The 14,228-nt window shown below is 38.0% G+C and overlaps 1 protein-coding gene and 1 long non-coding RNA gene across 5 annotated transcripts in view; both read right to left on the bottom strand.

The window, feature by feature from the left end:
* LOC140146705 (transient receptor potential cation channel subfamily M member 2-like) overlaps positions 1-14,228 on the bottom strand; it is a 375,948-nt gene that overhangs the window by 79,286 nt on the left and 282,434 nt on the right. The window lies entirely within an intron of this gene.
* Positions 3,654-11,222, bottom strand: LOC140146703 (uncharacterized). 4 transcript variants are annotated; one of them, XR_011858287.1, is made up of 4 exons: positions 10,665-11,222; positions 6,881-7,015; positions 4,693-4,912; positions 3,654-3,806 (listed from the first exon to the last, which is right to left on the bottom strand). It is a non-coding gene; the product is annotated as an uncharacterized lncRNA (long non-coding RNA). The 4 variants fall into 4 exon arrangements; XR_011858286.1 differs by having other exon boundaries at positions 10,955-11,222; XR_011858288.1 differs by lacking the exon at positions 6,881-7,015 and having other exon boundaries at positions 10,955-11,216.

Raw genomic sequence — 14,228 nt, 5'->3', positions numbered from 1 at the left:
TATATATCATTGTTGTTTGTATGAAAATTTTATGCCCAGCTGGTCTAGTTTTTATTGTATTCCTAATTTTGTTAAATTGTGCAAAATTTTTTGAAAATCACAATGTAATACAAATTTTATGACAAATTATAAAAATTTGACACTTTTCAAATTTTTGATATGTAACAGTCCTCGAAGTAAATTATATAAATCTAATGATATATTCTTAAAGTGTATGTAGCAGGGAGGAAAAGCCGACGGTCAATTGAAAATTTTGACCTTTCATATTGAAGATATAAATTTTTTTCCAAAAAAAGACATAAATTTTTTTTTGGTGTTTTGGGAAAAAAATCCATATCTTCAATACGAAAGGTCAAAATTTTCAATTGATCGCCGGCTATTCATCCCACCTACATACACTTTAAGTATAAATCATCAGATTTATAAAGTTTACTCCAAGTATGAGAAAGGTTTTTAACACAAGTCAACACATACATAAATGACAGCCAGTGAAAAAATTTCACTGACCATCTAGGATTTGAACCTGGGACCTTCGGATCACCGGACAGATGCTCTACCAACTGAGCTAATGAGTCAGATGGAGAAGAGCACTGATGTTATTATCTATAGGTCTTCAGTTCAATACCCGCCCTCTATCATCTTCTCATCCAAGAAGCTTTAAGAAAGAGGTTTGGAAATCATTCCGAATTAATATTCGAGACGGAGAAATAAAGTCAAACTATGTGGTAAATTAAATATGAGAAAGGTTTTTAACACAAGTCAACACATACATAAATGACAGCCAGTGAAAAAATTTCACTGACCATCCAGGATTTGAACCTGGGACCTTCGGATCACCGGACAGATGCTCTACCAACAGTACTCCAAGTACTGTTAAATATCAAAAATATCAATTTTTAATGATTTGCCATAAAATGTATATTAAATTGCGAATTTCAAAAATCAAAAATATTTGATATCAGAATGACATTCTTCGTATTCAGAATGCAATTCGATATGTCTGATGTGCTCTAGTGTCCCAAAATAAATACTGTCCAAACGTTCATACCCCAGCCCTTAATGTAGTGTATTTTAATATGTATTGGTTATTTTTTGACGTTTTAAGTTTGACCCCTGGGCCAAACTGAAAAACAGTGTTTACACTGAGTTTTGTTACCCAGGCAAAAGAAGTTTTAATAAAATAAAATAAAAATAATTAAAGATAGGAGATACTATAAAAGACCTATTTTTAACAAATTGGTGCCAATAATAAATAGTTCATACTGTTCTGCATGAGTGTTATTTTTGTATAAATGAGTCACCCCCACCCCACCCTATATATCCTCAAATGTATATGGAGAGGTTTGTACAAATTGGAGTGTAGAAGACTGTGACATAATTCAAGCAAATGACAAAAATGCTCCCTCCCCCCCCCTCTTTTTTTGGCCAATTTTATCCTCCCCAGGTTTATTGCACACACCCTTACAAAAATAGGTCACATATGGGGCCACGTAATTTTAACTGATTATAGGCCTACTTATGCCAGCTAAACCAAGCGGCCAAATTCCACCATTAACGTATACATGAGCAACCAGGATAGCAACAAACACCCTTGGCCTACTATATTATATATAGGCCTATAGGCTAATCCTGATAAATCGGACACTCATGTACCTGTTTACTGGTATGGGCCAGAGCACATCATCGTGGCTGGCAGCAACTTCGTAGCATTGCCAGTGTCCTAATGAGACTAAACCAGTATCACTATTGATCGGTTGCATGGTAGGCTAGACTAAGACTAGTAGTCTAGCAGCGAGATTTAACGAATACTGCTGGTAACAAGTATCCGATTCATATCGCTGGTGCCTACTAAATTAACCTGATGGTATAGACCCTTTCATTGCAGTTGATAGTCATGTACTCAGTTGTCATACTTTTGTGTTTGATACTTTGTGTTTTGCTACATGTCAAGAACTGACAGTACTCCATACTGTCGCAGCATTGAATACTGCGAATCTATATGGCAGACATCTGACTGTACTGAGTACTGCCGCAGCATTGAATACTGCGAATCTATGGCAGAAAATCTGACAGTACTGAGTACTGCCGCAGCATTGAATACTGCGAATCTATGGCACGAAATCTGACAGTACTGAGTACTGCCGCAGCATTGAACACTGCGAATCTATGGCAGAAAATCTGACAGTACTGAGTACTGCCGCAGCATTGAATACTGCGAATCTATGGCAGAAATCTGACAGTACTGAGTACTGCCGCAGCATTGAATACTGCGAATCTATGGCAGAAAATCTGACAGTACTGAGTACTGCCGCAGCATTGAATACTGCGAATCTATGGCAGAAAATCTGACAGTACTGAGTACTGCCGCAGCATTGAATACTGCTAATCTATGGCAGAAAATGTGACAGTACTGAGTACTGCCGCAGCATTGAATACTGCGAATCTATGTGTTTTGCTATGTCTGACAGTACTGAGTACTGCCGCAGCATTGAATACTGCGAATCTATGTGTTTTGCTGACAGTACTCCATACTGTCGCAGCATTGAATACTGCGAATCTATATGGCAGACATCTGACTGTACTGAGTACTGCCGCAGCATTGAATACTGCGAATCTATGGCAGAAAATCTGACAGTACTGAGTACTGCCGCAGCATTGAATACTGCGAATCTATGGCAGGAAATCTGACAGTACTGAGTACTGCCGCGGCATTGAACACTGCGAATCTATGGCAGAAAATCTGACAGTACTGAGTACTGCCGCAGCATTGAATACTGCGAATCTATGGCAGAAATCTGACAGTACTGAGTACTGCCGCAGCATTGAATACTGCGAATCTATGGCAGAAATCTGACAGTACTGAGTACTGCCGCAGCATTGAATACTGCGAATCTATGGCAGAAAATCTGACAGTACTGAGTACTGCCGCAGCATTGAATACTGCTAATCTATGGCAGAAAATCTGACAGTACTGAGTACTGCCGCAGCATTGAATACTGCGAATCTATGGCAGAAAATCTGACAGTACTGAGTACTGCCGCAGCATTGAATACTGCGAATCTATGGCAGAAAATATGACAGTACTGAGTACTGCCGCAGCATTGAATACTGCGAATCTAAAAGTATGGTTGTTAAAATTCAAAAGTTCACAGGTTATGTATGATGTCAGTTGAATGTAATACTGGTAAACTTCTCGGCAGTGAGGCTGGGCTCCATATTACACAATATGTACTGGTATGCACAACATATCTTAATCAGAAGTGACAACTTTAGTGTTGTTCATACAGGTCATTACTGTGACTGACATCTACATGCAGTTACTTTGAATACAATTATGTAGTTACTTTATCCATAGAAAGTAAGTACATTAAACATGTATGCACACCATAAATCCTGTGATTTTAGCCAAGCATTGGAAAGAAAAAAGTTTTAAAAAAATAATATAGAGTTTATGATGCAAGTTGAATGTAATACTGGTGCCATTGTAGATAAAGGAACTGCTTAGGTCTTTCCATATTATATATAATATGTACTGATATGCACAATGTACCTTTACCTTAAGTCACATTTTTGAGATATGTTCATACAGTTCAAATAACACAATACATGTATATTGTATTGAGCTGAAAGTATGTAATATATATGCTCGAGTCTGAGACTTAAGGTAAGCCTTTATTGGAAAGCACCAGACGAAAACTCAGGAAGACTACTGCATACAAAATTTAAATGGTGGTGATGTTGATGGCCGACCAGGTAAGTACTCCACTCCAACCAACAAATCAAAGTACAGTCAACATACAGAACACCTGAAAAGGAAATAAAGAAAATCACACATTACAGTTTATTTTTCTTTTATGGAGAAGGGAGAAGTTCATGTATCAGATTATTTTGCTTGTTTGGTTGGGTTTGACAGGTGCAGCTGAAAGGGCTAATCTGACAAAAGTATTGTACATGTTTTCGTAAAAATAAATTGGGTTTCCATCAAATCTGTCAGAGCTACATTGTATGTAATTATTCACATCATAATTTGTGCAAATTTTGTACATAATATCTGCACATCGGAATGTCTGACATTTTGTAATACCAGATAGGAACAAATGGGCAATTCAGGGTAAAAAATATCAACTTTTGTACGCATAAGACAGCTATGAAAACGTGAGTTCCAAGGAGCTACGTGTATGTGTCGCCGCGATTTACTGGCATTCATAACCATATTCACATGTACATAGTCGTAGAGTGATCTTTTCGCTGCTCATAAAAATCACTTAAAAATCACCTTTTTAAATATTTCTTTCGACAAAAGCTGATGCGTAGAATAAGTTGAGCAATCACAGATGACATATATCAGTGACACAGGTTTCTAAAGATAGTATTTTACTAGATATATACTAATGCAAACTTGCCAAAATAAAACCCTGGATGCACCCTACGGGAGTATCTACAACTTGAGAACAAGTCCTCAAACATTCAAAATTTGTAGTTACTACAACTAGTAATTTGGTAAGCATGCACCAACATAACTGTAAGATGACTTAATAATTTAAAGAGCATGTAAACCTCTTTCATTTGATACCAAATTTGTCATTATAGGACTTGTAGTTTTAAAGTTCTGAAGCATTTTTGATGTTTTTGGTCATGTCCCTGTTTGTTTGTAAATGCCCAAATGTATAATGTACACTAGTTTTAACATACCTTAATTTTAGTAGTTGATGTTAAAAGCCTCAACAAAGGATTTGACAGGCAGTTATCACAGATTCTTGTTCATGCAAAAACAAAGGTTTCTTGTGCCGATATGGAATGACATATGCAAGGAATGACAGCAAAGCCAGACGAAGATGTAGGATTACCATACTCCGATCCCATGGTGGTATAAAATGATACAAGGGGATAAGTCATGCACACAGTGATGTGTCTGCAAGGAACAATCAAACAAGAAACAAACTTAAGTGAACAATCGCCATTCCAATAAATATAAAAAATAAAAAGTGTAACTCCTGTGTTATAAATTCTAAAGTGTGATACACAATTCACACATGTACACCTTGAAATATAAACCACATGTATAGGTAGAAAACCTCCCCCCTTTTTTTATTCTCATCAGTCATTAACTAGTCTTATATTCAAGAGCTAAATAAAAGAAAACTGTTGAGCAATAAATAACTTTATACGACATGTGGTTGCAGAGATATGCTAATTTAAATATCTCAATTTTGTCAGCCAATATACTGTATAAACTTTTTGTGCATGTACATATTGTAATGCAAGTTATAGGCCTATACTATGCATTCTTAAAGTACACAATTTTAAGAATTAAGCACTTGCTCAGAAGCTTATACAGCCCTTTTTAAACAGCGCGCCCGGATATAAAAAAGCACAGATTCTCAGCACATGATTGGCCACAAATATGTGCGTACAGTGTGCAAATACAGGTGCGCAATGCAATGATGAGCATGCATAAATTGTAGATTGATTTTATTTTTTTATAGTTGTCATTAAAAAAATATCCTGGTTTTGATACTACCCACCTGAGTACACAATTGCATTGATACCAAGCATGCCAAGGGGGAGATAATATAATGTGTTTAAGCACTGGCTGGTACATGCACCACCCCTCCCCGGAGCAAAATGTTTTTCAGCGTGCACCCTTTGGAGCACTGGCTGGCGCATGCTCCCTGTTTTACTCTATTAATTAACCTTTAAGCTTAACCTTGTGAACTTTGGAAATGGTCTAACCTAATCTGATCCCTAAAATTTTTTATCAAAAACATTGCCGTAAAATTTACTACGGTAATAAATTTCTAAAATGGTGGATGGTGCGCCAATCAGCTATGCTATTTCTGGCAGACGATTAGGCATGCTCCTACATTATCTTGGTCGGGGTTGTTCCATCTATTGCACTTACCCACTTCTCACGCCTGTCAAAGGGGACACCTTCGCGAAATTCCTATTGGTTTGTACAGGGCCTTTCAGTTCTAGTCAATTTTCTCAGTGCAGAAAATACCAATTTGCCCTGCCTTTGATAATTATTTAAAGTTGATTTCCCTGATAAGAACTTCTGGAATTTTTTTTGTTTCAACAAGAAGTATTTTGGCATATTTTGTGATTTTCCCGCAATTCCCCCATTGAGTGCAACGGTTCCCCTTTGTGTATGAGGGGGCGAGATGGAACAGAATGATGATTTCATGTATAAATTATATAATAAAAAATAGATATAAATACAGTGTACTAATAACATACTCTACATACACCTCACACACACTTGCTTACATTGCCCAGTCACACCCCTCCCCACCCACATTTCATAATACAATGGAAACTCTTTAATACTGAAATTTGTGGGGCCACAACATTTAGTTTGTCTTATCAGGATTTTGTCTTATCCATCACATATTACATAGGGATTCAGTGCCAGGGACCTGAAAATCAAGCTTGTCTTATCAGGGTTTTGTATTATCAGAGCTTGTATTAACGAGGTTCCACTGTACAGGTTTATATTTTCTCGCCTAGCTTTGCGGAGTGAAAGTCAGAAGAAATTATTTTGGTAATCATCTCGTAGGCCTATTAGTATTAAATGTTTTTAATGGCATGTATCATCTGAATTCGGAAGAAAACGATGTCGAAAAGCAGCTAAATAGTTGACTAAATACCTTCAGAAGACATAGCATATCTATCAGTTGTTATATGGTTAATAATAAAATGAACATAAAATTTTTCTCTCCGACTAGAAAAGTCCGAAAAGACAATTATTTTTGTCTGCTTAGCCTAAAAAGTCAGAATTCTGACAAAAGTTTCGACAATTTTGAGGAAAAAATTATATGTGCATGTAAATTTAATTTTCTAAATCGAGCACTGCTGCATGATGTTTTCTTTCAATATTTACCTGGTATTAGTACGTGAGGCAGCTGTGATAAAATGTTGCAAGTGCTGAAGAATCTGTAGTTGTAGTGATAAACCTCTAACTAGCGTATGATAACGTTCTGTGTATCTCGTGACTGTGATTACCATGTGAGTTCACCTGTAGAAATTAAGTAGATGCACTTCAGTTTACTTTGTTAACAATGCAGATACATGTACATGTAATATAAGGAGTCTGGGGAAAATATTTTGTTCAATTGAAAATATTTTTTAATCCTTATATAACACTGTGTATATGAAGCTATATCGATTCGACCAAAAGTGCCCCTATTTTTGTTCATAAAATCCAAAATAAATATCTGTTACTCTTAGCTCTAAAAATTCACATGGTCAATGATAAAAAATATGACATCTTTCTTCTGGTACCAAAATTGACACCACTTCTGGTAAAATCTGAGGTTCTGGGGATGAGACTATTAGCAATAGGAACATGCCCCTTTAAGCAGGCTCATAAAGCCGCCATTTGTTATTAATAGTCACAGGTCAGTGATTTTACTACTGTGGGAGGTCAAGATATTACAACACACAGTATACAATGACAATGTGACCGTAAAAACCTCATATTTAGTAAAGTTAGAAACAAAGGTTGTTTTTTTACTCATATCTAAATAGGCCTAGTATAAATAGGTATGAAAAGCGAAATCAAATTTGTCATCACACCACATCATTTTATATATCAAATTAAAGCCCTTGAGTAAAAAAGCCAAAACCGAAAACCGTTTTGTCATAACGCCATCAGTAGGAAAGTTACATCTTGTCAAAGATTGACTTTCATCCAAAACGTTCAGCCAACTGATGCATCATTTTTTTTTATGTGGAACTGCTATTAAAATCCCTCTAAAATTCCATACACGATTGTCTCATCACAAAAATAAATTACATATATTTGTGTCAAGTGAATCTATACAAATGTGGTTTGACACCAAATATTTCTGCTCTTGGACTCTTTTACTTATCATTATTCAAACCTACGCAGCCACAACTTTTTTATGTAGATTTCCTTGACGATTCTTTTCTTTTAATCTTCTATGTAAAATTTGTATTGTGTTGTTGAACCAATCTGACAAGCAAATGTGTCAACTATAAAGGTTGCCTGTTATACAGTGTATAATAGTGTAGCGGACCTCTTAGATGATGGTTGTTCGGGCGAAGCGCAGTACGCGATGCAAGGCAGCGCTGTACGCTACGCGCAAGAAGTGAAAAGACACCAGCAGATAAAATATCAACAATGTATTATGCAACTATGATCTACAGGGTATTGTCACATGATAAAAATATGGTAGCGTAAAATATCATGACATCATACATATAAATCAACAGTTAAGGCAACCTCGTAAAAATACGGTAGCATAAAATGTGGCATCACACAATAAAAATCACAGTTAGGGCAACCTCATAAAAATACGGTAGCACAAAATATGGCATCACACATAAAAATCACAGTTAGGGCAACCTCATAAATATGGTAGCACAAAATATGGCATCACACATAAAAATCACAGTTAGGGCAACCTCATAAATATGGTAGCACTGGAGTGTAACCGTAAGACAAACCCTTTGCACAGCAATTGAGCGCAACCTTAAGAACAAACCCGTTACACAGCAATTGAGCGCAATCTTAAAATAACCCGTTACACAGCAATTGAGCGCAACCTTAAAACAAACCCGTTACACAGCAATTGAGCGCAACCTTAAAACAAACCCGTTACACAGCAATTGAGCGCAACCTTAAGATAACCCGTTACACAGCAATTGAGCGCAACCTTAAAATCACCCGTTACACAGCAATTGAGCGCAACCTTAAAATCACCCGTTACACAGCAATTGAGCGCAACCTTAAAATAACCCGTTACACAGCAATTGAGCGCAACCTTAAAACAAACCCGTTAGACAGCAATTGAGCGCAACCTTAAGATCACCGTTACACAGCAATTGGCGCAACCTTAAAATCACCCGTTACACAGCAATTGAGCGCAACCTTAAAATCACCCGTTACACAGCAATTGAGCGCAACCTTAAAATAACCGTTACACAGCAATTGAGCGCAACCTTAAAACAAACCCGTTACACAGCAATTGAGCGCAACCTTAAAACAAACCCGTTACACAGCAATTGAGCGCAACCTTAAGATAACCGTTACACAGCAATTGAGCGCAACCTTAAAATCACCCGTTACACAGCAATTGAGCGCAACCTTAAAATCACCCGTTACACAGCAATTGAGCGCAACCTTAAAATAACCCGTTACACAGCAATTGAGCGCAACCTTAAAACAAACCCGTTACACAGCAATTGGCGCAACCTTAAGATCACCCTTAAGATCACCCGTTACACAGCAATTGAGCGCAACCTTAAAATCACCCGTTACACAGCAATTGAGCGCAACCTTAAAATAACCCGTTACACAGCAATTGAGCGCAACCTTAAAACAATCCGTTACACAGCAATTGAGCGCAACCTTAAAACAGACACAAATACAGTTATTATGGTTACCTCAGTTATGAACACACAATATAACACAATATGTTACTATCAACACAATAATAATAAGTGCCACCTTAATACACGATTCAGCACTTGGCAAATGTGAAATGTGTACCCGAAACATGTCCTGGTAATCGGAATAGAAATGCGACTCGAACGCGCACATCAATTATGGCAATTGGTATTTTTGGGTGACAATTTTGTGGTGTACCTTTTATGGCAAATTTGGTTGGCGTCTCCTTAAGCGACTCGACACCTGCTAAACATGAACGTAACCTTAAACACACTAAGTTACTACATGAACTAGCACTTTAACCCTCACTTCTTATGTCAGGTACAACAATAACATCAATTAATACCCTTTAATACCCATGTGCACCACTCATGATCTTCAGGTACCACACATATACAATGTAATTGTAGCGATTAGTACATGCAAGGTGCTGTATCAGTCTGACGCCTTTTTATGAATAAGTTCAGCTCAGTACAAATGTATAATATACGCTTGGCATCTTTCATGAATGAGTTCAGTGCAATCATGATTGTGTATTTATACGCTGACGTCTTTCATGAGTAAGTTAAGTGCGAACATGATTATGTATAATATGGACGTCTTTCATGAATAAGTTCAGTGTAATCATGATTCTGGTTTATGTATGTATACGCTTGACAGCTTTCATGAATAAGTTCAGTGAATGCAATCATGATTACGTACAACATTGACGTCTTTCATGAATAAGTTTAGTGCAATCATGATTCCGGCTTATTTACAGGCTTGTAGCGCATTATTTAGGTAACCTAGGCAAACCTTAGTTAACACATTTACTAGTCAGCGAATTCGCCGAGACCGGGGCCCCAACACAATGCATATTTACATAGAAATTTGAATTTTTTTCGAGAATAGGTGGGTGAAGGAAACCTACATAAATATGTTTTCTATACTTCACTTGACCCAAATATATGATTTTTTATGGTGATAATCAAGTCGCACATGGAATTTTAGAGGATTTTGATAGCAGTTCCATTAAAAAAGCTGCTATCGCCATGAGACTAAGATCTAGAAACACCCCGAAATGCCGTTTTGGGGAATTTTGCTAGCTGAATCTTTTTGCTGAAAGTCTGTCTTTGACAAGATGTAAATTTCCTACAGAAAGTGCTCTTTAAAAAAAGGTTTTCAGTTTTTGCTTAGTTTACTCAAGGGCTTTAATTTGATATATAAAATGATGCAATTTGATGGCAAATTTGAATTCATCTAGCATACCTACATTATTTCCCACAGCTCAGTACATGTGTCAACACAGAGAGTCAGAGTTGAGGTTATTGATTTAATGCTCCCTTGCTTGACGTTGTGTTATTTAAGCTGTTGGTCGATATAGAAGATGGCAATCAACCTGTTTCATATTCATGAGAATGAGTACATGATTTCCCATGTGTATGAGTTCTAAATCATAACAAGTTCAATGTAATTGCACCATGAATATTTTTAAGCACTGTTTCTGTTTACAAATATCAACACTCTTATTTCTGGATATTTCTACCCTCTTACGACACTGACATGACCGTAGGTTCCAGGAAGCACTTCACTGGAGTCTCCATAACAATTGTATATAAGTTTTACTCTGGCAGATATAGTTTCGGCGGAAAATCAGGCCATTTTCTGGTGTCCAAAACAATCAAAACACACATTTTCGTAGATCGGGGGCACACGCTCTCTCTAAGGAAAACCATGCGAAATATCGCAATCGGCCGCCTGTCTCCCATTTCAATCTCATCATGTGAGGGCAGTAGATCGTTTTTACGGTGCCGTAGCACAAATCCAATTTTGCTACAATAGTTTGTCAATGGACATGTATCATGTCTATGTCTTGTTATGCCAGTTTGGGAACGTAAATGGCACACAAATCATGACAATAGAGATCCCTTTGAAAATTAAACATAATGAATTTTGATGATTTGGCAACGATGATCATGCAGTGCATCATCTAGTCCGAATCAGACCCAGAACAAACAACTGCTCTTGCACTGTGCTTAGGATGTCATAAGAAATATTCCTGGTGAATTTCAGCTTAATCGGAACTTATACATGGATTTTGATTTTTTGAAAATTTTTGATTGACCTTTTGACCCCTTTAATGACCTTTGACCTCAATGTAAAAAAAACCTTATGTACACCGACAAAATGCATTGTTCCAATTTTAATTAAAAAATTCTAACATGTTCAGTTCTTGAGATAAAAATTCTTGAAGTTATTCAGCTAAAAACAGGAAGTGACCCCTTAATGACCTTTGACCCCCAAAATAAAAATACCATGCATACATCAGGTAACACTGATTCATGTATGTTGGTTATATTATTCTGGTCTGTTTACATTTTGAGATAAAAATTTTTTGAACATTTTTGGTTTTTGACCGGAAGTAACCCCTTAATGACCTTTGACCCCAAACCTGTAGGCATCCTAAAGACCCTGGCTAGTAGCAATGCATGTGTGCTAATGGCGACTCTCTGCTATATATTTTGTAAAGACAGTGATTTTTTGAATATTTTTAGCTTTCAGACCGGAAATGACCCCCTTAATGACCTTTGACCTCAATTCTTTTTAGGAAGTTTTAAGCACTGCCACATGTTGATTCATATGCATGAGTCACATGATCATTGCATGAAATTTGTGGAAGGAGTAGCATTTTTGTGAAATCACATTTTGACCATTATAGCTAGGTCAAAGGTCACAGCGAGGTCAAAGTCAAATGGAAGGTTTGGCCTAGCCCAGTGGTCATTTGGGTCAACTTTGGTTGAAATCTGTCAATCCTTTGCGAAGCTAGATGCAGTTGATTGGTTGCCAGAAGAAAGAAAGAAGAAGAAAGAAGAAGAAAGAAGAAGAAACTAGAGCAACTGTGCCCTTTGCAAGGGCACGAGGTAAGTTAGGCGTATGACTGTGATGACATCATCACGCAGCAATACTGTGCAACGTTAAATTTGACCCGACCTTTGTCTTCGGTTGACCTTTTCGGTTTCATATTCTGAGCAACGTTATTTGAATTTGACCTCGGATGACCTTTTCGGTTTTACACTCCCCCAAGTGTTAGGGATCATTTGCCGCAAGTTGCAGCCTGATCGGAGCAACTTTAAATTTGACCTGACCTTTGAACTTGGATGACCTTTCCAGTTTCATACTTCTCAAGTGTCAGGGATTATTTTCCCCGAATTGCAGCCCAATCAGAGCAACTTTAAATTTGACCTGACCTTTGACCTCGGATGACCTTTGCGGTGTAATACTTCCCAGGTGTCAGGGATCATTTTCCTCAAGTTACAGCCTCATCGGAGCACCTTCACATTTGACCTGACCTTTGACCTCACATGACCTTTGTGGTTTTATACTCTCCAAGTGTCAGGGATCATTTTCCCCGACTTACAGCCTAATTGGAGCAACTTCAAATTTGACCTGACCTTTGACCTCACATGACCTTTGTGGTTTTATACTCCCCAAGTGTCAGGGATCATTTCCCCGACTTACAGCCCAATTGGAGCAACTTCAAATTTGACCTGACCTTTGACCTCACATGACCTTTGTGGTTTTATACTCCCAAGTGTCAGGGATCATTTTCCCAGAGTTACAGCCCAATCGGACCAACTTCAAATTTGACCTAACCTTTGACCTCACATGACCTTTGCGGCTTCATACTCTCCAAGTGTCAGGGATCATTTTCCCCGACTTACAGCCTAATTGGAGCAACTTCAAATTTGACCTGACCTTTGACCTCACATGACCTTTGTGGTTTCATACTCCCCAAGTGTCAGGGATTATTTTCCCCGAATTGCAGCCCAATCAGAGCAACTTTAAATTTGACCTGACCTTTGACCTCGGATGACCTTTGCGGTGTAATACTTCCCAGGTGTCAGGGATCATTTTCCTCAAGTTACAGCCTCATCGGAGCACCTTCACATTTGACCTGACCTTTGACCTCACATGACCTTTGTGGTTTTATACTCTCCAAGTGTCAGGGATCATTTTCCACGACTTACAGCCTAATTGGAGCAACTGCAAATTTGACCTGACCTTTGACCTCACATGACCTTTGTGGTTTTATACTCCCCAAGTGTCAGGGATCATTTTTCCCGACTTACAGCCCAATTGGAGCAACTTCAAATTTGACCTGACCTTTGACCTCACATGACCTTTGTGGTTTTATACTCCCAAGTGTCAGGGATCATTTTCCCAGAGTTACAGCCCAATCGGACCAACTTCAAATTTGACCTAACCTTTGACCTCACATGACCTTTGCGGCTTCATACTCTCCAAGTGTCAGGGATCATTTTCCCCGACTTACAGCCTAATTGGAGCAACTTCAAATTTGACCTGACCTTTGACCTCACATGACCTTTGTGGTTTCATACTCCCCAAGTGTCAGGGATCATTTCCCCGACTTACAGCCCAATTGGAGCAACTTTAAATTTGACCTGACCTTTGACCTCACATGACCTTTACGGTTTCATACTCCCCAAGTGTCAGGGATCATTTCCCCGACTTACAGCCCAATTGGAGCAACTTTAAATTTGACCTGACCTTTGACCTCACATGACCTTTGTGGTTTTATACTCCCAAAGTGTCAGGGATCATTTTCCCCGACTTACAGCCTAATTGGAGCAACTTCAAATTTGACCTGACCTTTGACCTCACTTGACCTTTGTGGTTTTATACTCCTTAAGTGTCAGGGATCATTTTCCCTGAGTTACAGCCCAATCGGAGCAACTTGTAATTTGACCTGACCTTTGACCTCACATGACCTTTGCAGTTTAATGCGGTCATATTTCAACATTTTACTTACCCCCCC

This window comes from Amphiura filiformis, chromosome 2 (assembly GCF_039555335.1).
Source record: "Amphiura filiformis chromosome 2, Afil_fr2py, whole genome shotgun sequence".
In the NCBI taxonomy this organism is placed as follows: domain Eukaryota; kingdom Metazoa; phylum Echinodermata; class Ophiuroidea; order Amphilepidida; family Amphiuridae; genus Amphiura; species Amphiura filiformis.
Note: the sequence above shows the minus strand (reverse complement) of the source record. Positions and strands in the feature narration are given on the sequence as shown.